The following is a 23573-nucleotide window of genomic DNA, read 5'->3' as shown; positions in this document are numbered from 1 at the left end:
TAGTTCTGTGGGAGCCCAGATTGTGTGCGGTCTGTTAAAATGAGATTCTGAGCCTGTCCTTTTTATTCTTACCCCCTCCCCTCCCCTGTTCTGTGTTTGTCTGGAAAATCTCCAGTGACCCTGCACGGCAGTCCCAGGCACTATTCTCTTTTTGTGTTTTGTTTTGTTTTCTAACAAGGGTCAAGTTGGCCAATAGACACGTCCCTGATGCTTATAGACAGCTGTCATGACTGCAAGTACTTACAATAATTCATTTTTACAAGGAATTATAGGTCTGCTGCTCTAGAAACACAGCATCCGTGAAATCGCTCAAAGAAAAGCAAAATGTGTAGAACATTATCAAAAATGTCCAGCCTTTTTGTCTGTTTGATCATGTATTGTCTTATGGTTTCACTTCATATTTTTGTTTTATTTTTAAAGTCAATCATTTGTAAACTACTTGAGAATTAAAAGTTTTTGGACTCAATTTAAATTTGAATCAAAATGTAATGTTGTAACAGCTTATACAGTCATTATATAAAGTGCAATGTTTCAACAACAACAAAAAATACAAACTGAAGCACAGAGACAAAGATACTGTACATTACATACACATACATACACATACATCGATCATGTATATAGATAGCTACATACATCTATAGATACATACACAGATCTATACATAGATACACATAGATACATACAGTGCATACTTAAATATGCTGAACTTCACCAACACACAATTATAATCATATGTGTCTAAATACATAAAACCATGTCATGATATGATCGTTTAAACCAGAAATGGTCTACCTCACTCCTAAAACGGAATATCTTCCACACAATGTTTTATTCAATTCTTTTTTTAGGGGCAATCTGTTCATTCTTTTGGTCATTGATTTTTTTGGGGGGGATTCCATCTTTTATGTGATTAAAAAGACCTTCAGAGGTCTTACCTTGAGGGTCACCATGTGGTGTATTTACACAGAAAATAATTCAGCCCATTGTAGCCTGCCAGCTAATGAGATTGGTTGTTAAGTGAATGACACAAAGGCTACAAAAAAAGCTTAGCTGCTCCGTTGAATATCACAGTGTCCCCGCACACACACGCACACACACACACACACACACACCACGCGGCAGTGTCACACTGGACTAGCCTGGCTACCCACCCACCCCACCCCCGATTTCCTTCAACACCATCACCTCCTTGATGTTACTATGAAAGGCAAAACAAAGGCTAAAAGGGGCATGGTAAGTCAGGCGAACAATTCTGTCCTGTCGGAAATGTTCGTGTCTGTGTGTCTGTGTATCTACGTGTGAGTGAGTGAGTATATCTGTGTCTGTTTTGTGAACGCAGAGCTTTTAGTTTCAGAGTAAATAATGCTCTCAACAGATTAGTAGATTCATGAAAGGTTAGCGTAGCTTCTAAGGAGACTTTCACTTCCAGACATATTGGCTAATGTGATAGAGGACGAGACCCAGCTACCACATTAAGTTGAGACCGTTTCCTCTCCTTGCTTGCTAGGAACCCCCTCCATTACATCATGGTGTTTTCTTCGTGACTCCTCTGGTCCAACTCAAGTGTGCTTTCATTCTTTTAGAGCGCTGTCCAAGTGCTGAAAATAAAAGTTGTATAGGTTGTTTCAAAGGGGACATGGTAGTGTATTTCAGTGCATTATTTTTGGCTATTTCTTAATATTACAAAGTTACTAAATATCTGTCTATGTATTCAGTTCACGTCCATAAAGTTTTTTTTTTCTGACTTAAACTTATTTCTGGCTTAGACTTTGTCCTATGCTCACAGGACAGTAGAAGTAGTATTCTCTACAGTTTTAGGTTGGTTTACATATATGTCAGTATATTATGTATCCTACATCATTTAAGTGTATCAAAATATCATGTGTGGCCGGCAGACTGCAAAGTGGGTTAAAGTCCATCTTTTTTTATTAAACCCTGGAGCTAAGTCAAATTTACATTTGTTAAAGATTATTCATTTTATTGATGCATATAATCATAATCATGGACCATCTGCTGATCTGGCAAGCTTGGTTAAAACTCTAAAACAGCCCTGCTAACCTTTTAAGTACAAAATACTATAGTCAGGGCTTAACTCTTCTATCCCAGAAGTGTGTGTGTGTGTGTGTGTGTGTGTGTGTGTGTGTGTGTGTGTGTGTGTGTGTGTGTGTGTGTGTGTGTGTGTGTGTGTGTGTGTGTGTGTGTGTGTGTGTGCTTGAGGAGATTGTATAGATGTTGGATAATGTTTCATTCTGATCCTCTAGGGCTGCTCCAGACATATCTTTTATATCACGATCGCTTCGATAACCATGATGTTAAGCATGATAAACTGCAAAAACAGCCTGGCTAACAGAACACATGACCAACTTGTATAGGTTGCCTGCACCACACACCGAATGTGTACATTGCCATAGTTACAGGCATTTAACTGGATGAAGGTATTGTAGTAATTCCTGGTTTTGAACAATATTTGTAAAATGGTCAATGGAAACTATTGTATTAATTTCCACCGTTAGAATAACTCAATTGCTTTTATAAGAATTCATGCATTTTTTTCTAGCAAAATAAGAGTTTTTACAATAAGGCATCTCTATAAGGCATACAATACTTTTAATGTACTACTCATTCCAAACAAAGCTTATGCAGACTGAGAATTCATATGCCAGAGGTAAATCCGAGTTAACACGGAATTATACTGGCATGAGTTAAAGGACTAGAGTTTGTAATCCAGGTGGCCAGGGGATCACACAGTGGCAAAAATCACTTAAAACTCCCCCAACATCCTGAGCCATGGAGCTCAGTGAGCTGGGAGATTTTTCAGAATTGATGACAGCACAGCTCTATCAGAGAGTAGAGCTGAACACACACAAACTGTGTGTGTATGTGTGTGCGTCTGTCCACCTGCGCATGTGTATGTGGGTTGTGTCTGTGTTTATTGGGATCATTTACTTTCTAAATGTATATACTCACTTAGTAAGTGTTGGAGCCAGATAACATGAGACCTTGACAGATTGGTATTATCCCCCTTTGACAGGGTGAGGGGTTAGTATTCAGCATCCCAATTCAGCATCCCAATCCAGCATCCCATCTGCATGAACATAAATACATGTTTGGAGCTGAAAGTAAAGGATAATAGCCTCCGTTGACTCCACCTCTTCATTAGTAAAGTGAAGTCTTTTTTGGGCTCCATATCCAGAACATTGTTGGATGGCAGTGCAGGATGAGAAGACGTGGATAGAGTTTGCATTGTTGTTGTGTGTGTGTGTGTGTCTATTCGCGTATACATATGTGTCTTCGTGTTGGTGTGTTTTGAGTGTATGTGTGTGTGATTGTGTATGTGTGGAGGACAGGACCGGGCAGGACAGAGGAGCAGAGATAGAGTGGAGTTGTTTAATGACAGGAACAGCTGACTCATTTAGAGAGAGCAGTGAAAGGTAATTAACCCTGGGAAAACTACAGCTGCCATGCGAGCTGTTCACTTCAGCGCAATCTGATTAGGAATCAGGCTACAGCACTGCCTGGCTCCTTTCAGACACACAAACGCTGTGTACAGTGTGTGTATTTGTGTATGGTGTGGATGCATGTGTGTATAGGGTGCGTGTGTGTGTGTGTGTGTGTGTGTACTATGTAAACTTTTCCCTTAAACCCTGAGGCCTCTAGACATGGGAGACCTGCCTTTTGTGGCAAGGGGATTAGCTTGAACGGTTACTACGTTTCTCCAAATTGCCGACCACCTGGTAGCATTCAGGCAACCCTCCTGCGTGAAAAGGGTCTCCTTGGGCAGGAACAATGGCCAGGATTACTTTGTAGTGATGACAGACACCCGGGCTGGAACTTCTTTCCCCCAAAACACCTGTCAATGAATTAGTCTGTGTTAGTGTTTTGAAAAATCTATCTTCACTGATGATTTAAAAAAAAAAAATGCAAAACTAATATAACATCTGTGTTAATGGATTGTGCCTTGGAAAAGAAACGTAAATGGGTACAATCCTGTAATGTAGGCTACATTTAATTTGGAGTATTATTTATTTTGGTAGTTATAGCTAGCATGGTAGCCAACCATTCCACAAAACAAAGCAATCTGCTGTTTTTGAATTTTCCAAATGTCTGTTTTGATTCAGATTGATATTTGATAATTGCAAATCATCTAAAAAGCCGTATTTCATAGAATAATATAACTACAAAGGTGCCCCAAATGTAGTAAAAAAAAAACGATGGCGAAAAAAGAAGAACCAATCTGGACTTTGTGTCACGATGGCTGTGTGGTCCTGGTCCAGATTAGCTCAATTGAGAAGGGAAGGCTTTGGGATGACTTTGGAAAGTGATTACAAGATTTATAAATCACCTCAGCGCAGGTGTCACCGTCTGACTCTTTTATGGGGTGTCTTGCTAGCTGGCTCCAATAACGAGTTTCCCCTGTAGTTATGCCATCATAACAAATCATTGAAGCAATAGTGGCTGGCCAGCCAGGCTCCTAATTGTCTGTTAAAAATTCTGGGGAGCCTCACTCTCTTTATTGAAGCTTCTCAGTCTTGGGGAAGTGATAAGAAAGAAGCCAATTTTGTATAAAAGTACTAATTTGGCATTAGACACAAACACTTTGCTTAGCGGCCAAGATGGCTGCATGGGAGACTGTTATTTCTGAAATCACAGTTGTCTTCAAGATTTTGTCTCAGTGTCTTTCAGAAGTCTGGAAGCGCCCATCTATGAGGACATTGATGTGTAAAAAGTGAAAGTCCACTGATCAGAAGATGTTCTGTCTCCCTTTTACTTTATTTATGTGAATGGGTTGGTGTTCTACAATTTGGCGATTGTTCATACGGTTTCTCTTCCTCTCTCTCTCTCTCTCTCTCTCTCTCTCTCTCTCTCTCTCTCTCTCTCTCTCATTGAATGTATATTACATTATCAATACTGAAATAGTGGGGAATTAGGCAAGTCAGGTATGGCTTTGTCCTCCACAGCAGAAAATGCTAACTTGTTGTGTATTTGAGTTTTAAAAAGGCTCCTAAAGTTTGCAATTTCTATCTCTGAAGTTTCAGAGTTGATTTGCGCTAACAAAAAAAATCTATCAACCCCTACAAATATGTCAATTTATTATAATATACATAATAATTCACATTTCCTGTTGCTGCAGGATTATTTTCCTGATAGAGCAAACTGGCTGAAATTAATATCCTTCATTTGTATCATACATGTACCCGGTGTAGCTTCTTTATCCTACTTGCTGTCGCTGTCCACAGTTTTCTCTACTGTTTTGACTTTTTCTACTTTCTGCACTCTTCTGTCATCTTGTCATGGTGTTGAATATACAATCTTTCAATGGAAGAGGTATACTGTGAGGATTTTTTGATGGGATGAGTTGGGAGCGTTACAAAGACCACTGCTGTGTATGATACTTTGAACTTCTATAGTCCTGAAGACAATTCTCAGTAAAATTGCAGGTGTTGTCACAGAGCTGTTTCTCACGAGGTCATTTGTTTTTAGATCAATCATATCTTTATTGGTTCTGAATCCTAAGTCACCAATAATTAAACATCTCGGAACCCGTTTGTTAATATGGAACGATATGAGATGCCGCATTTTATAGAAACATTACCCAATTTTTCTCAAGAGTTTATCAAATGCATCTGTATGAAATCTGAAAGAGAATGTCCCTATCATTCTAAAGGCCGGCTTTGATATGAATAGGAAAATCAGAGACCCCCCCCTTCCTCTCTTTCACCCTCCCCCTCCTAAAACGTCTCTTAGCTATTATTCTAATGTCCAGCTGCTAGCTTTTTAGGCAGAGGGCATCTGATGGCTGCCTGGTCACAGCACTGCAAATAGAAAATCCTTTTTTCAAAAACTTGTTTATCAAAATAGTCTCTGAGCAGGGCTTGATTAACTCACTATGAATTCATTTGCATGTCAATGAAAGGTGGTGAAAGGAGTTCTGTGTTCCTTACCATCATATAACGTTTCAATTTGGCTCTCCGCTGACAAGGTTTATATCACTCTCTGCACACAAGCGACCACCATTATTGTAAAGAGTACCTTTTTTTTTTGTAAAAAAAAAAAAACACTTTACATATTGCTGATTCAAAGCATAGTAGAGGATAACAAAAACCCATGTTACATGTACAATTATGATCCGTTTGCCATATACACGTAGACGTTCATTACAAGGAAATATTAAAGTAAATTGTGATATCTCTTGCCGTTTGCTCTTTATTATGCAGAAAAAGAAAACACTTAGCATGTAAAATGAATCTGACATTTTTTTTCCCTGGGATAAACTATAATCACAGAAGTTACACCGCACATTTCGCCTTTTTTTCTCCTTCCCATAGATCAGAGTGTAATTGCCAGTAATCAGGTCTGTTTGCTGCTGATAAAACCACTCTGAATGCGATGAACCCTCTTTGTGTGATGACTCAATTATGCCAGAAGTGGCTCATCAAACCTGGCCCATCAGCTGCTTTAATAAATAAGGAGGAAAACTTGCTGCAGGCGCATTATAATTCCATTCATTCCATAATTAAATCCATTCCAGTTTTAACCCTTCGTTCGTATAGTCTGCCTCTGGAAGAGGAAACAAAAACAGGAGGTGGGGAGGTGGGGAGATGGGGGGGTGGGGGGGAACTGAACTGAACAGTGACCTTGTGCAGAGCATCTACCCATCCCCATAATTCAAAATGATACTGCTGAAGAAAGGTTAAGAGAAAAGGCTCAGCGAGGGGGGGAAAAAAGGATAGGTATCGGTTCAGATAGAGCTCCCGTTCGTTATTTATGCATTGTCTCCACACACAGCTTTAGACAGTAATTATGTTAAAAGTGTAATCTAATCATAACAGTTGGTTGGGTGGAGTGTTAGGGAGCTGACATTTCAAACATCTTATTTGGTGTAATCTCATTTGCCTGGCTATCATCTTGCCTCTGCCCCAATCTGAAGAAAATGTAAACAATGTAATTAATTTTCGTGGTCTTTGAAATACTACTTGCACGACAGTAAGGTTGTATTGGTTTTTAAATGATTTGCCGCCAGTGTCATTGACTTAGTTGGACTTTATCACAATAGTGCCTATGTTAATTACACGAGGGTGTCCCAAGTGCAGGGATAAGCTGGGAACAAGGGGACATTTCAATGACTCAAGGTCAATGATGATGATTATTGTACTCATGAATATCCCTATTAGTTGGATCAGTAGCAGTACAGCAGTTGTTGGGATGGGTCAAAAATAGTAACAACACCACTTGTGTAGATGGCGACGTACAGGTGTACCGTTAGTGTCTTAGTAATCAACCTCAATAGTAGTAATCCCAGTCGTAGTAAGTAGTAGTAGTCATTGTAGATAGTAGCATAAGTGGCAACAGGGGTGGTTCCTTCAATATCAACAATATGTGGAAAAACTGCATTGCCTTGTCAATGGCTAACCTTTTGAAGTTGAATTCAAGCAAATAACCTCATATCTGTAATCATATGTATATTCCCCACTTGTAGTATGTACAGCTATGGTGAACAATAATTATGAACAATATAGGCTTGATTGCATTTATGTTATATTATTCACCTCCCTTTGATTAGAGCAGGGGGAAACCACAGTTGGATCCTAAGTAACATATCCAATGGATAAGCGGTCCCCATTCAACCCCTCTCCAAACAGTGGATGAGGCCATGGTTATTCATGACTGCTTGGACTGAGAAGCCCTCTCCTCTCCCAGTCCCAGTCCCAGTCAGTCAGTCCCATTCTCTCCTCTCCTCTGTGGTGGGAAAGGTAGCAGATGGGGTTAGGATGGGGATTGGGCTGGGCCCAAGGACAGCAAGCAAAGCAGCCAGATTAGCACATAGAGAATCACATAGAAACCCTGAGCATCAGGCATTAGGCAACTCAGTATCCCTAGAGAAATCTGCCCCACACATGGGCAAATAGTCCTCCGAGAGCAAGACGTTATTTGTCTATCTTTGTTGGGAGGGGCAGGAATATGACTCAGAAGACGACAAACCCATCGGCCTGCCTCAAATAGTAGTGAGTCTCTTTTTTCTTATGCTAATGTCTCCCAGAGTCCCCCCCTTTTGTTTTCCAGAGGGGAAATGCTCTGAGTGCCTTAATTAAGATGATGTTTTCGGTTTTTCCTTTTCTTTTCTTTTTTCAAAGCTAACAGAAATAAATAATTCTGGTAATAAGATCTGTGAAGTGAAGAGGCTTAATGTACTCATTGTGTTCATCCTTGTTTTCCCTCTTGGATGTTTTGTATTAATTAGACTGCGCTCAATCTCTGTCAAGCAATCAATTTGCATCTTGTTCCTTCATTCCACAATGTGAGGTATTATCGTGTTTCCTGCTCCCCACCATCTCAGACTGACTGCACGTTACTCACCATGTATGTCTATCATGACCAGAAACCTTTAGCTAGCAGTGAGGCTTGGAATAGCATGATCATTATCGGTAATTCATTATCCATTATAAACTGGGTGGTTTGAGCCCTGAATGCTGATTGGCTGGCATCCGTGGTATATCAGACTGTATACCACACGTATGACAAAACATTTATATTTTCTGCTCTAATTACTTTTTTAACCCGTTTATAATAGCAATAAGGCACCCCGGGTGGTTGTGATATATGGCCATTATACCACTACTAAGGGCTGTATCCAGGCACTCTGTGTTGCATCGTGCATAAGAACAGCCCTTAGTCATGGTAAATTGGCCATATGCTACACCCCTCATGCCTTATTGCTTAAATATACTATGGTAAGTTGATACTATACAACATTGAAAATATTGCATTTCGGTGAGATAACTCACAACAGTTCTAAAGTTGTATCGTTCCACTCCACTTTTTGTTTTATCCTTTCATTTATTTATTTGCATTAAAGGTATATATATATATATATATATATATATATATATATATATATATATATACATATATATTTATAAACTGGGTGGTTTGAGCCCTGAATGCTTCGCTTTGCGTCGTGCCTAAGAACAGCCCTTAGCCGTGGTATAATGGCCATATACCACACCCCCTCATGCCTTAATGCTTAAATATATATATATATATATTTGTTTTTACAGAGAATGAATTTCTCACTCACATCCTGAAACAAGTCAACAATTGTGCACACATCAACCAAGGTGGACTGCGTGGACCTTGCAGCACGTCATATATATTGCCCAGAAAACTGCAAACAAAGGTAGGCATAATAATATATTTGTATATATACTGAACAAAAATATAATCGCAACATGCAACAATTTCAAAGATGTTACTGAGTTACAGTTCATGTAAGGAAATCAGTCAATTGAAATAAATGAATTCGGTGCTAATCTATGGATTTCACATGACTGGGCAGGGCAGTCTTTGGTGGGCCTGAGAGGGCTTAGCCCAATTAGAATGAGGTTTTCCCCACAAAAAGGGTTTTGTTATAGACAGAAATACTCCCCACCCACTCCTAGATGATCCCGCAGGTGATGAAGCTGGATGTGGAGGTCCTGGGCTGGCATGGTTATACGTGGTCGATTGGACTTACTGCAAAATTCTCCAAAACGACGTTGGAGGCAGCTTATGGTAGAGAAATTAAGATTAAATTATCTGGCAACAGCTCTGGGGGACATTCCTGCAGTCAGCATGCCAATTGCATGTTCCCTCAAAACTTGAGACATGTGTGGCATTGTGTTGTGTGACAAAAGTGGACTTTTATTGTCCCCCAGCACAAGGTGCATCTGTGTAAAGATCATGCTTTTTAATCAGCTTCTTGATATGCCACACCTGTCAGGTGGATGGATTATCTTGGCAAAAGAGAAATGCTCACTAATAGGGATGTAAACAAATGTGTGCACAACATTTGAGAGAAATAAGCTTTTTGTGTGTATGGAACATTTCTGGGATTTTTTTTATTTCAGCTCATGAAACATGGGCCCAACACATTACATGTTGCGTTTACATTTTATTCAGTATATATTTTCTAGTAATAGGTTCACGTAACATACATTTGGATATTATAGCATGCTGCTCTTGGATGTCCTGGGGGAAAAAAAACATTGTATTTTACCAATTCACTTTACCTGTGAACGGATATAGTTGTGTATTTCTAAGGCTAATGGAAGTGGTAGCCAGGATGTCTTGGAATGAGCAGCATGTTTAGCAGTGTCATGTCAATGCCCTTTTGACCCCTGTGAAATCACAGACTCAGATATTGTTTTACATATGCAGGGATGTGTAGCCAGCTTCGCTGAATGTGCTGCTTTGTTGTTATACCACAACACTTAACTAATAAGTAATGTATCTTACTTAAGGTTTAAGGTAGGCTGAAGGTTACCATGCCTCCCAGTTTACGAGTCCAAATTGGCTAGCTGAAACCATAACAATGTCCGGACAGCTTTGTTTAAGGATAGCCTCTTTAAAAATTCTCATAGTGTCAACAGTGAAGAAACGGGACAGATGTTGTATTGACCAATGACCACCAAAGAGCCGTCATCATTTCAAATGTCATACAGTTTTGTGGCATGTCAGGAATATATGACACAAACAAATCACAGCCTGAGAGTGTAATAAATATTAAATACCAACGAGGCCTTCTTTGAATGGCATGTCTCTATTTGTACTGCCCATGTAAATTCTCTTTGAACGTCATGCGTTCCCACCCTGTCTGCATGAGTTTTCTACTTCTCTCTCATACCCTTAAACATCTACTGGAGCTGCCCCATTACCATACTTCCGATTCCTCCTCTGCAGAATTAGATACAGCTCTACAGTTTTGAGTTTAAGGACCAACGGTAGCTGTTGTCAAATGGGTGCCAAAAGCCCATCCTCTATATACCCTCTCAGAACCTTTGTGCTGCTCATGTAGCAGAAGCTATAATGCTTGAACATAAATGGTTCGATCGGTTCCTTCGTCTCCCCTCCGATAATACAGGTCGTTTGCTAGATCCGGGCATTTGAAGGAGTACAGTACATCATTGAACACGCTCACAAACATATTGACTGCATTTGTAAAAGAACGATCTACTGACAAATGATCAGTGAAATAGTGTACGTACTCCTCAGTGTCAGAACCAAGGTCATCAGGGATCTAATATCGATAGGAGCATTAGTATATTCAATTCTTGTTACCATAACGCTTTTAGTGTTTTCATGAAACATGATATTGTGGCTTGACTTGTAAGAAAGAGGAATCCAAATGTTTTATGTACCAAGACTTATTAAATGTCCTGGTACAAGAGGTTAAATTATGAAACATTGTTGAAAACAAGTAGATTTACATCATGTGAGTGTTGCTTCTCAATAATGCAGAGGTGCATCATTTGTAAATATTTGTCAACCTGTGAAATTAATACAGCAATTACGCTATCTGAATATGAAATGTACTTGTATTACTGTAGACACTGTAGCACATACACAGTATCTATAAACGCTTACAAAATGAGGGAGTTTGTCTGCCTGCATGTGTGTGTGTCTCTTTGGAAAAAGTGTAATGAACTAATCAGGTACATTAGTTGTTACAGAATGTCATCTATAGTGTTTGGGTAGTTGTTTGTTTCAATAGGGCCCCGAGTAATCAAAAGTAATGAACCTATTATGAGCAGGTCCTCTGAGGGCCCGGCGTGGCATTAAGAGTGTGGCACATAAAAGGTTTATTAAAGGAAATTAAGGTTCATCACTGCCACACCTGCTCCCCTATTATAAATGTATGACAGGTCAGTGCCTTCAATCACAACAGCAAACCAGAGAGAGGAGTCATGTTTCCCATTACCAGGAAAAGTAACAGCGTATCCTGTGACTCACAGATTTCACTGGCCTGTGACCACTATACACCGCCATCAGCCAGGAATAATTACCTTTAATAGGTTTTATTTGGGATCCACACGTATGGTGGCGAGGGAGAGTGGATTGATTTGAACAACTATTTTGGTCTAAACACACTACTGTCTGTCTGTATGCTACCACCTGCACTTTAATGTCATTATTTTGCATTATTACATTCTTCCCACCTCAAAGTTGGTTTGTTTTGTTTTAACTTCACCTTAGCTTGGTATTTTGCTTTGACATGCTACATGTGTTTTCGTGACTCTACACCAATTAAATGCCACAGATAATTTGCACGTAACTGCATCAATGTTCTGGGAAACATAGGCTATTGTAGATAGGAACGGTCAAAATAATTTCAAATAAACTTCAACCACTGACGTCAAGGGCTCTCAAACATTAAATGGATCCAGCATCTGCTGATAAAATGTTAACATCATTATTTCAGTCCCAGTTGTCAATATTTACAGAATGTGTATTTTGATAGAAAGTGAGTGTTACATGCATAATGATACATAGTGTGTTCGTTGTTTGCAGATGGATTCAGAAGGAGAGGATAACACACTTCAAACATGCAACGGTGGCAAAGGTGAGTAGCTTCAACAACTCTTACCATGTTCAGGCAAGCACATCAATAGCAGTAACCGAGCGCTTCAGCTATTCACACACATTCCACTTATAGAGCTGTGGGGGTCTAGGGGGGTATCAGTTCAGCAATCCAACTTTACAACTGTCAGTTTTACGAATGATCTTCCCAATTTGAAGAGCACTGCATTGCCATTACATTACTCAGATGGAGAATTACTTCATCAAATTGGAACAGTGGCTCAAATTAGTTAAGGAGTGCATATATATAGTGTGATTGAAAACCTCTAGACAGGCGATGCCATTATGCTAGTTTTCCAAGCCTCTGAAGTCTGGTTGGTGGCACCAGAGCCATTACTACATCTGGAAAATGTATTATGGAGTTGTGCTTCATGGGAATACGGTGGACCGCTGAATGAGATTTGCATCTGTGCTGCATGGCCCTCTGGGAAAATCGATTTGCCTTTTCAGATCATGTTGTCAAAGCTGTCAGGAGGATGATCTACAGTGGATTGGGGGAGTGGATTTTTTATCAATATAAAGGGAATCTTTGCGATAATTTTGTTCATATTAGAAAGCTTTTTTTTTTAAATCGTAAAACATTTAAATATAGCAACATATTTTTTGACAAGTAACACTAACTCTTTTTTATAGATAATCTGCTAGATTACGCTCCAAATTCATGCTAGGCTAACACCCCACTACCACGAGGGTACAGTAAGTAGTAGGCCACAGTGTTCCTTCCCGACTGGTTATCCAAAAGGTGGAGCTACTAGATCAGTAGCCTTGACCAGGATAATGTTTCCCAAGTAGACAGATGCAGAGCCTGAGTCACTCCACAGAGGAAATGTGAACATGACTATTTACCTGACATACCTCTGCCTCTGCTTCTGTTTCCAGTTCCAGTTGAATGCATCACCCAGGCTCCCGGGTAAGAGTTCATGGCCTCTTTTTGAAAATAAACCCTTACAGATATCCTCTAATTCACCCCAGGTTTCTATGTTCTTACAATACAGAGTGAAATAGGCATCCTTTGTTAGTAGATGTGGTATGCTGGCCATGCTCTTATCTTGATAATAATGGTTATAATTAAATTTGTCCCCGTAGCTCTTCACTGTTTCTACGTACATCATTTTTAATGGTATATTGGGGGGTTTGTTCATCATCTCAGCTAAATACAGTTTCTTCATCCTAATGTTGACCTTTTTTCACTATAGCTACAAATGAGACTTGTACTTACTGAGTCCCGCAAAATACAATTGGTGAATAAACTGACAATGTTACATTTTAGGTTCACTTGCAGTTCAAATTTTTCAGATGAACCCCAGTAGCGGCTATGGCACATTGTTGACCCCGTTGCTCTTTTCATTCATCCATCCCCCCACAACAGCACATATGGGTCTATGGCTGCTAGGAAAAGACTCGCCCAGGAAGGGGTGCAGGGCGCCCCCGTCAACAAGAGAAAGTCTCTCCTGATGAGGCCCCGCCACTACAGCCCCAGCCAGGCGTGCTGCGAGGAGGAGAACGAGGACCTGGCACAGTCACAGGACAAAGAAGAGCTGAGGAACATTGACACTCCAGCAGGTAGACAGATGTCCTGTTGTTTTGTCTGTTTTGATGAACAATTGACGCTGAATTTTAAAATCCCATCTGTTGCATTCATATTTCCGTCCCTCTCTATTGCCTTTTAGGGCCCGGCATCAGCCAGACCCCATAGTCATTATGTACTGGAAGTGAAAGACGACACTGCTGGGTCTACATAAGTTGTGTCTGTCTCACATCCTCAGATTGAAGTTTATCTTTCATGATTTTTTTGGGGGGTGGGGGGGGGGGTGGCTTTACACCACTTTTTTTGATCTCGGACTTCTCATTTTCTTTTTGTCCGATGTGTTTTTGGTTTTTTTTGTCCTCCAGAAAAGCCATTCAAAAATAGGTTGAAAACACTGAGAATTGAAACATTATGATCGTGTTTGCCGGAGGCCCTTCTGTTTTGAGTCTCATCTTCATTGATTGATTATTGACACAAGCTGATGCTGCATCTTAAAAGAACCAGCTCCCCTTCTGAAGGAGGACATTGGCATTGCCTAAACATGTTCTTATAAAAAACAATGTCACTGATACAATAGAATAGAATACATAGGGTGCTCATTTGTCCGGAGATACTAAGACCAAGCTACGTACTCGATGACATAAGAAAATATTTGTGTTTATTTCATTTAAAAACATTGTCCCCCTCCAAAAGCAAAACATTTCTATTTCCTAATGAATTGAATTTTGAGCATTTTGGCCACAATATCCATGGTTTACACATGCATTCTCACCCACTATAATCTGCACTTATTTGGTATAGTTTTAACGATGTAACTAAGCAACAAACGTAATTGTCCCCTTCGAAAGCTTTTGTTAGGCCCTCTAACACAGTCCAAATATACATAATTAGGCATAATGTCTACAGCTCATTATAGTACACATGTGGGTAGTTAAATGGACCAAGAGAGTAGCTCAATGAATTGTGCAGATTCATTGGAAATGGAATTTATTTGTTTCTGGGGTTCATATAACATTACAATTATCGTAACCCTTTTTGCACTAGCTTTGCCATCCCGTTTTTACCCCCCTCGGATAACTTTCTTTGTTCATATACCTCCCTCCTGGTCTGTTTGCGTTTCAAGCAGAGCTTTTATGTGTCTGTATTCTGTCACCACTACTTTCCTACTGCATTGTAACCTTTTAATCAAGAAAAGTGTATTTAAAAAATAAAAAAAAATAAAAATAGGGCCCTTACCAACAGCAAGCCCTATAAAATACAGTGAACATGTATCAAAAGTCAGGCAACACAAACAAATGACTGCACATTGAGTGGTTAACATAGATCTACATACATTTGTCAATATCATTTTGTCACAGTCTGGTCTGGGGCTATTTTATGTGAAGAGATTGTGACAGTTCAAGTGGATAGAACAAGCAATAAGAATGTAACAGTGGGGATACCGTTCATATCTGCATTTCATAGCGAAAAGAGGGGAAAATGAGCCTCTCATTTGGTCGAGCCGCATTGCGTTCAGCTCCAGCCAAGCTCCAACCCTGCTGCAGAGCGCCGGTAATGGCTATTCTGGAGTACAAACTGTTCACCTGTTCCAATACACAAACCACAGGAGGGATCCAAGTGCAGTCTCTTTTCCACTGCACTTCTCTCACTGTGTGTCATCCATCTGGGCAAAAATAAGCACTTTTTTTCGTCTGCTCTGCTAATTGTAGCTAAGCATAACTGACTTTTACTCTTTGGCCAGGCTGCTATTTGTAATGCTTCTGTTTCGAAAGGAAGTGCCTCTAACAACAAAGAGGTTATTAGCCACAATTTGCATTGCAAAATCCAGCTTGATATTTTTGTGGGGTTGCATCTAAAAAAGGAGTTTCACCAAGTCTATTTCATTCAAGTTCTTGCTCTGGTGCTGGTATGTTTTGACCTGTCCTCTATTACACTCAATACATTTACCTACATTTGCACAACCTAAAATCATACGCTTCAAAACAAAAGCCAGTTTCTTTTATTTTTTTTTGCCATAGCTCCGTTTCCAGATAACACTTCCTGCATTTAGCAGCTTTTCTTTTTTTGTGGGATTATGTTTTGTACTGTGGCCTGACTATAATGACGAGTTGTATCTGTTTGATCATGCCTATATCCTCCTCAGTGGAATCCACTTACAAGCCTACGTAGCCTATACGCATCCTAAATGATTCCCAAATCTATCATCAACCTATTGGATCCCTCTCATTCCATTCTCTGTGGGCTACTTTTAGTTTGGTCCATGACGTCTAGCCACTTAAGAGGATAGATCAACTCAGTACAGTACAGCCTACTTATGATTTATGAAGTAAAAACCCTTATGGCCTTTTGCCAAAGAGATTTAGCACAGAATATAAGTTTAAATGATTTGGAGGATCAAAGGAGATTTTATCGAATCAATCCAGATGATAGCTTGCCATTGTTAATCATTGACCATGAGTTAATATTAATATAATCAGGGGTGTTACTAAAATAAAGTGTCATTTAAAATGCATTTTGGGGAACTAAGAGGCCTAGCTTTCCTGTCAGTTCCACTTAAATTGACTAAGCTGGAAACCAGAAAATGAATTGTCAAATATTTTACCATTACTCACAGTCTTGGGATACATTGAATATTTTGATATGTCAATAAAAATGTCCCCTGATAAACAATTTAAAAGCTTAGTAAAGAATCGATATAAAAATAAATTACTAGGTCCACTCCACATAATGACATATTGAAAACATTTAAATTAAAGAAAGGAAAGGAAGAGGAAAACAATGGAATGTTTATTTTATATATTTTTTACGGACATTTTCGCCACTTTCTTGGTTCTTATGCTTACATAATGAATATGGTTTCTTAAATGAGTTGTATGCGAACGACTACATGTTAATATAAAAAAAAAAATCATAAAGCCCTGCTTAGCTTACACCTAATAACTACTTAAAACTGATGTCCAGTGTCATAAGCGATGTAGGCTAAATCTCTGTCGTAATCTGGTCCGTCTTAATCCATATCAAGTTGTTGTATTCTGATTGGAGATTTTAAAGAAGACGAAGACAATCTTTTTCTTTATCTCTAGGTTTCATGTTCAACTAGCCAAAATAAGTGTCCCGTGTATTATCTCTGACGTACTTGAGGAATTGCAGCATAATCTTGCAGTTGCTGTCCCGTCCATACTATTATTATTTTCATTACATATTTGATTTGTCAATCCTCTTAACAGTCATTTGAACTACAAGACATGCATTTTCAAGATATGGAAACTGTCATGAAATGTGCGTTGAATGTCTCTGCTAAACATTCTAACTAAGCTCAAATGGGGACATACAAATTGTTACTCTCTCTGCCCAGGCAAATGTTCTCGGAAAAGCATGGCCTTAACGTGAACAATTGATTCAAAACTGACAGCCTCATTCTTTGTTCTCTTTGCTCCTACTTTGTTTCTTAGATGGTTGCCAAGATACGCTTAATGAAGTGCCCAACCAAAATGGCTGCCAGGACTCAATAACAAAACCCCATGATTCCTTTGGATGGTCTGAAGTGGTGACTGATGACTCTCTCCATGAGGAGGTTGCAGCCTCGGAAACTCTGGAAGATGAAGAGGTGGAGGAACGAAACCAAGAAGAAGAGGAAGACCAAAGTCAGGACAGGATTAGTATGACTTGCAGTTCCTCGCCACGTAAAAGCCCGTACGGGGACAGTCGGAAAGCAGAGTGGGAGCCTCTGTCCCTGTCTCATTCTGCTAGGGTGAATGGCTCCAACGGCTTCATCAGGAGCCCCTCCAAAGCCACCACCGGAGAAGGACACCCATTGGGCAGGAACGGCCACCAACACATGAGAGAGGACAATCCTGACTCGGACCTGAGGGGGTACAACATGGGCAGAGTAGGCCCTTTCCAGGCAGGGGCCCTGCGGCTCTACCCCAGTGAGGAGGACAGTGAGGGGGAGCCAGAGGTGGAGAGGCCTCCCCAGCTGGAGGCCTGGGCGCTGGGCCTGCAAGAGATGGAGAGACCGCTGGGCCTGGAGATGGACCGAGACAGAGGAGACAGAGACAGGGACAGAGGGAGGGTGAACCTAAGCCTCCTGGAGCAGGCCATGGTCCTGCAGTCAGAGCAGAGGCATGTCATCCACAACGCCTACAGAGAGATGGACAGGTTCCTACTGGAGCAGATGACCAATGAGAGGAGGCACCAAAGGCTACTGGATGTAAACTCCAGGGTGAGCTATCATGGATGCAAAGGTATGGATAATAGATTTGAATATGTCTTATTTCTTTGTCACTTCAAGATTTTTGCTATTATCAGGTTTATGTTTTTTTTTCACAACAGGTTTTTATCAACGTGGTGACAGAGAGGAAGGACCCTTTTCTTTTAGCCCTTTCTCTGCTTTTTTTTGGGTACTATTTCAGAAACTTGAGCACAATAGAACCACATACAGTGAATATTGCACTTATTGTAATGAAGAGTAGTGGGCATAAAAGAAGTACGCAGCAGACATGATGATGCATGTTTATCTAGTACGTATCAGACCTCTTGTGATTTTAATAATGAGGCTCTTCGAAACATAAAAATAATAAAATAACCATATTCTGAGGGGGAAATCGGAGGGAGGAGGAGGGTAAAAATCCTCTTAAATACTAAAAACATTTTGGCAACAAATGAAGTAATAGACAAAAACAGACTAAAATAAAAAATACAAAAAATCTTCTGATGGAATTGCTACTACTCAGAAAATTGGATTTTGATAGGAATCAACTGGATATTTAACCATGACCATAACTCTTAAATCCACCCAAAGTACCCCTCATGTTTTCCACTGATTCTTCAAATGACTGAAGCCTAATGTGTAATCCCAGATGTAATCTTTCGATGGATGGGCATTAAGAAATGAATGCCCTGTGTTGAACTGGAAGCCTTAACTAAAATGACAGATTAAAAGAAGCATTTTGCAAAAAAAAGTGTCTAGCTCTTTGCATGATACTGTCCTGCAATCTGTATGTTTCTATGTAGCTACTGCATATCTATGTATATCTATAGCGCTGTAGCTTCGGTATTTAAGTGCGTTTCCACTTAGCAATTCCCAGAAACTCACTTAAAACACATTTTCGAGGAACATTCATGCAAGAGAACCTCTACAAGTTGAATCAAATTAAACTAGGTTCATTAGCTAAGACAATATTTCCAAAATACTTTTTTAATGAACTATTACCTTTGTTCTACTCTTTGTTTGTGTGGTAAGGAAGGTTATAAAGCATGTCAAGAAGGATACTGCAACATTCTTAAAGGTGCCGTTATGTATGCCTATGTACAGTATGTGTGACATATGTGAATGTCTATGTATAAATCAAAGAGTTCCTGCTGTTTGTCTCCTCCCAGACTCTCCACGGCCAGACAAGAAGGACATTAGGTGTCCCACCCCTGGGTGTGATGGAACTGGTCATGTCACTGGTTTGTACCCCCACCACCGGAGTCTGTCCGGCTGTCCCCACAAAGTCAGGGTTCCCCCAGAGAGTAAGTCACTCACGTAGACACCTGCTGTATACATCATACATACACAAGCACGCACACATATAGAATACAATGGAATGAGATGTTGTGATCAATCATGAAATAAGTTCTGATGTTCGGAGGAAATCATGAAGTTATCAAACACAGATGTAGGATCTTAATTTGAGCCAGTTTGCTACAGCAGGACAATAATCCTGGAACAACAGGACATGTGGATTATGATGAAGGCCATTTCTGTAGGGGTTGATGCCTTTTTTGTAAGGGAAAATCAAGTCTGAAATTTGAAAGTGGAAATTACTTTCACATTTTTGAACCTCAAATGCACTGCAAGTTTAACATTTCCCGCAACAAGGTGGTCAAATGAAGACCTGTAGGTGCAGAAACTCTTTGATTGAAGGGCATCTCTACATTTTCCATTTATAAAATCATGCAAATAGAAAAATAATACTTGTTGTCACCTAGGAAGTTGGAGTTTACCTCTAATTTCTGAATATTGAAAAGGCCTTTTTTTATTGGCTGTGATTTAGTCATTTAAATGTAACATAATAAACATTAAACACTGATGTTACAAAAGGAACATAAAAAGCAATTACATTTTGTTCAATATGAAAGCATGTGCTCTTAGACCAGAGGCAGTGTTTGCAAATCAAAGGAGTTACTAACTCTGTATTCAAAAAAAGAAATAGACAAAAACCTGCAAACTAATTGGAAAATATGTACAGAAAATAAAAGTTTCCAAGGATACCGAGTGGAACTCCAACAATGACAATGTTTTCTGAAAAAAATATCTGCGCTTTCTAGTTATAGTCTTATTTCCACTAAGGTATTTATATTATGCAACCAACACACAGTGCACTGACAATGGCAACAGTGCTAGTTGGAGATGCTTGTGTCTTCAAAGGATCTGTGCACTATAACCATGGTTTCTGTCTGATCCCACTACATAAGCAATGTGTTAATTGAATAAAATGGTCAAGAAATGAACAAGCAGAATGTATGCCCATAGTTTTCAATTTGATTCTTTTCCTGTCTTTTCAAGTCTGTTAATTCTGTTAACTCTTGGCATTCCTATGACTCCTATGCCTACTCTAAATGATGTCACCACTGATGCAGTATATTCACCACTGATGTATAATCACCACTGATGCAGTATATTCACCACTGATGCAGTATATTCACCACTGATGCAGTATATTCACCACTGATGTATAATCACCACTGATGCAGTATAATCACCACTGATGCAGTATATTCACCACTGATGCAGTATATTCACCACTGATGCAGTATATTCACCAGTGATGCAGTATATTCACCACTGATGCAGTATATTCACCACCGATGCAGTATATTCACCAGTGATGCAGTATATTCACCACTGATGCAGTATATTCACCAGTGATGCAGTATATTCACCACTGATGCAGTATATTCACCAGTGATGCAGTATATTCACCACTGATGCAGTATATTCACCAGTGATGCAGTATATTCACCACTGATGCAGTATATTCACCAGTGATGCAGTATATTCACCACCGATGCAGTATATTCACCAGTGATGCAGTATATTCACCACTGATGCAGTATATTCACCACTGATGCAGTATATTCACCACTGATGTATAATCACCACTGATGCAGTATATTCACCACTGATGCAGTATATTCACCACTGATGCAGTATATTCACCACTGATGCAGTATATTCACCACTGATGCAGTATATTCACCAGTGATGCAGTATATTCACCACTGATGCAGTATATTCACCACTGATGCAGTATATTCACCACCGATGCAGTATATTCACCACTGATGCAGTATATTCACCACTGATGCAGTATATTCACCACTGATGTATAATCACCACTGATGTACAGTACAGCTCTCCTTCTACTAACCCTACTGTTTCACCTACTGGCCCTCTCCTCTCCCGTCTGTCCCCAGTCCTGGCCATGCATGAAAACGTCCTCAAGTGTCCTACTCCCGGGTGCACAGGAAGAGGCCATGTAAACAGCAATCGTAGCACCCACCGGAGGTACAGCCTGCAGGACTAACCTATTAAAAAATGACAAACTGTACATAGACAGGTTCAATGTCAGACTAATGGGCTTGATTTCCTTCTATTCATCCTCCTCCCCCAGTCTCTCAGGCTGCCCCATTGCTGCTGCAGTGAAAGTCCCCAAACCTCAAGAGGAGAGCCCCAAATGCAGACAAGCACCAGAACGATTGTCCAGGTAAAAATCACATGGACTGAGAATGTATGTTATAACACACGTTAAAGCTGTAATATTGCAGTATTGTCACTCTTGACTGTTGACGATTATTGAAGCGCATGTGGACATACATTATGATGACAGTAAACCAATGAGACATTGAAAACTATACTATAAAACATTTATTCTGAGAGCATAGTCCCTTTTGATATAAAACAGTGTTTGTGCTCGTTGACGATCAATATCATATAAGATCAGGAGCTATGTTGGTTAACATTTACAGTATCGTGTCCAGTTTATCCAGTCAGTGTATTGTAAAAGGAATGACAACATATCGCCTAGCAAAGCATCACAGATACGGTTTCTCAGTGTCATTTGTACTTAAAGCAATGGGTTAAGGTCCCATGGGATTCTCCGTATTAGAGATGCAGAGCATAAGAGCTCTTTGTTCCCCTGAAGAGAAATGACAGGCAGACTGCCTACTCATACAAAATGAATTAGTTGGGCAACATGCCTGTGTGTGAACATACAATACAGATCAGATCCCACAATCCAGGAGGAGGACGTTGATATTATTATAGGATTCAAGCGACACCGTGTCCTTATTCCTTCACAACCACCTCGTATCAATATTATTCAGTGTTCTATTACTTCCACAATCAACACCACCTCTTCCACATGCATGTTGTGCATAATGTGCATGCACAGTGGCAAGACAAAAAAAGTATGTGAACCCTTTGGAATGATCTGGATTTCTGCATAAATTGGTCATACAATTAGATCGGATCTTCATCTAAGTCACAACAACAGACAAGCACGGTCTGCTTAAACTGATAACACACAAATGATTGCATTTTCTTGTCTATATTGAATACATCATTTAAACATTCACAGTGTAGGTTGGGAAAAGTATGTCAACCCCTAGGCTAATGACTTCTCCAAAAGCTCATTGGAGTCAGGAGTCAGCTAACCTGGAGTACAATCATTGAGACGAGTTTGGAGATGTTGGTTAGAGCTGCCCTGCCCTATAAAAAAAACACTCAGCAACATTTGAGTTTGCTATTCACAAGAAGCATTGCCTGATTTGAACCATGCCTCAAACAACAAAGATCTCAGAAGACCCAAGTTTAAGAATTGTGGGCTTGCATAAAACTGGAAAGGGTTACAAAAGTATCTCTAAAAGCCTCAATGTTCATCAGTCCACGGTAAGACAAATTGTCCATAAATGGAGAAAGTTCAGCACTGTTGCTACTCTCCCTAGGAGTGGCCGTCCTGCAAAGATGACTGCAGAATGCTCAATGAGTTTAAGTAGAATTCTAGAGTGTCAGCTAAAGACTTACAGAAATCTCTGGAACATGCTAACATCTCTGTTGACGAGTCTACGACACGTAAAACACTAAACAAGAATGGTGTTCATGGGAGGACACCACGGAAGAAGCCACTGCTGTCCAAAAAAACATTGCTGCATGTCTGAAGTACGCAAAAGAGCATCTGGATGTTCCACAGCGCTACTGGCAAAAATTCTGTGGACAGATGAAACTAAAGTTGTGTTGTTTGGAAGGAACACACAACACTATGTGTGGAGAAGAAAAAGTCACAGCACAGCACACCAACATCAAAACCTCATCTCAACTGTAAAGTATGGTGACGAGAGCATCATGGTTTGGAGCTGCTTTGCTGCCTCAGGGCCTGGACAGCTTGCTATCATCGACAAAAATGAATTCCCAAGTTTATCAAGACATTTTGCAGGAGAATGTAAAGCTATCAGTCCGCCAATTGAAGCTCAACAGAAGTTGAGTGACGCAACAGGACAACGACCCAAAAGATAGAAGTAAATCAACAACAGAATGGCTTCAACAGAAGAAAATACTCCTTCTGGTGTGGCCCAGTCAGTCCTGACCTCAACCTGATTTCAAATG

General features: G+C 39.9%; 1 pseudogene; it reads left to right on the top strand.

Annotated features, from left to right (window-relative positions):
* LOC139376169 (suppression of tumorigenicity 18 protein-like) overlaps positions 1 to 23573 on the top strand; it is a 50668-nt pseudogene that overhangs the window by 16447 nt on the left and 10648 nt on the right.

Source organism: Oncorhynchus clarkii, chromosome 20, assembly GCF_045791955.1.
Source record: "Oncorhynchus clarkii lewisi isolate Uvic-CL-2024 chromosome 20, UVic_Ocla_1.0, whole genome shotgun sequence".
NCBI lineage: Eukaryota > Metazoa > Chordata > Actinopteri > Salmoniformes > Salmonidae > Oncorhynchus > Oncorhynchus clarkii.
The sequence above is the reverse complement of the archived record's forward strand: the minus strand, read 5'-3'. Positions and strand labels throughout refer to the sequence as shown.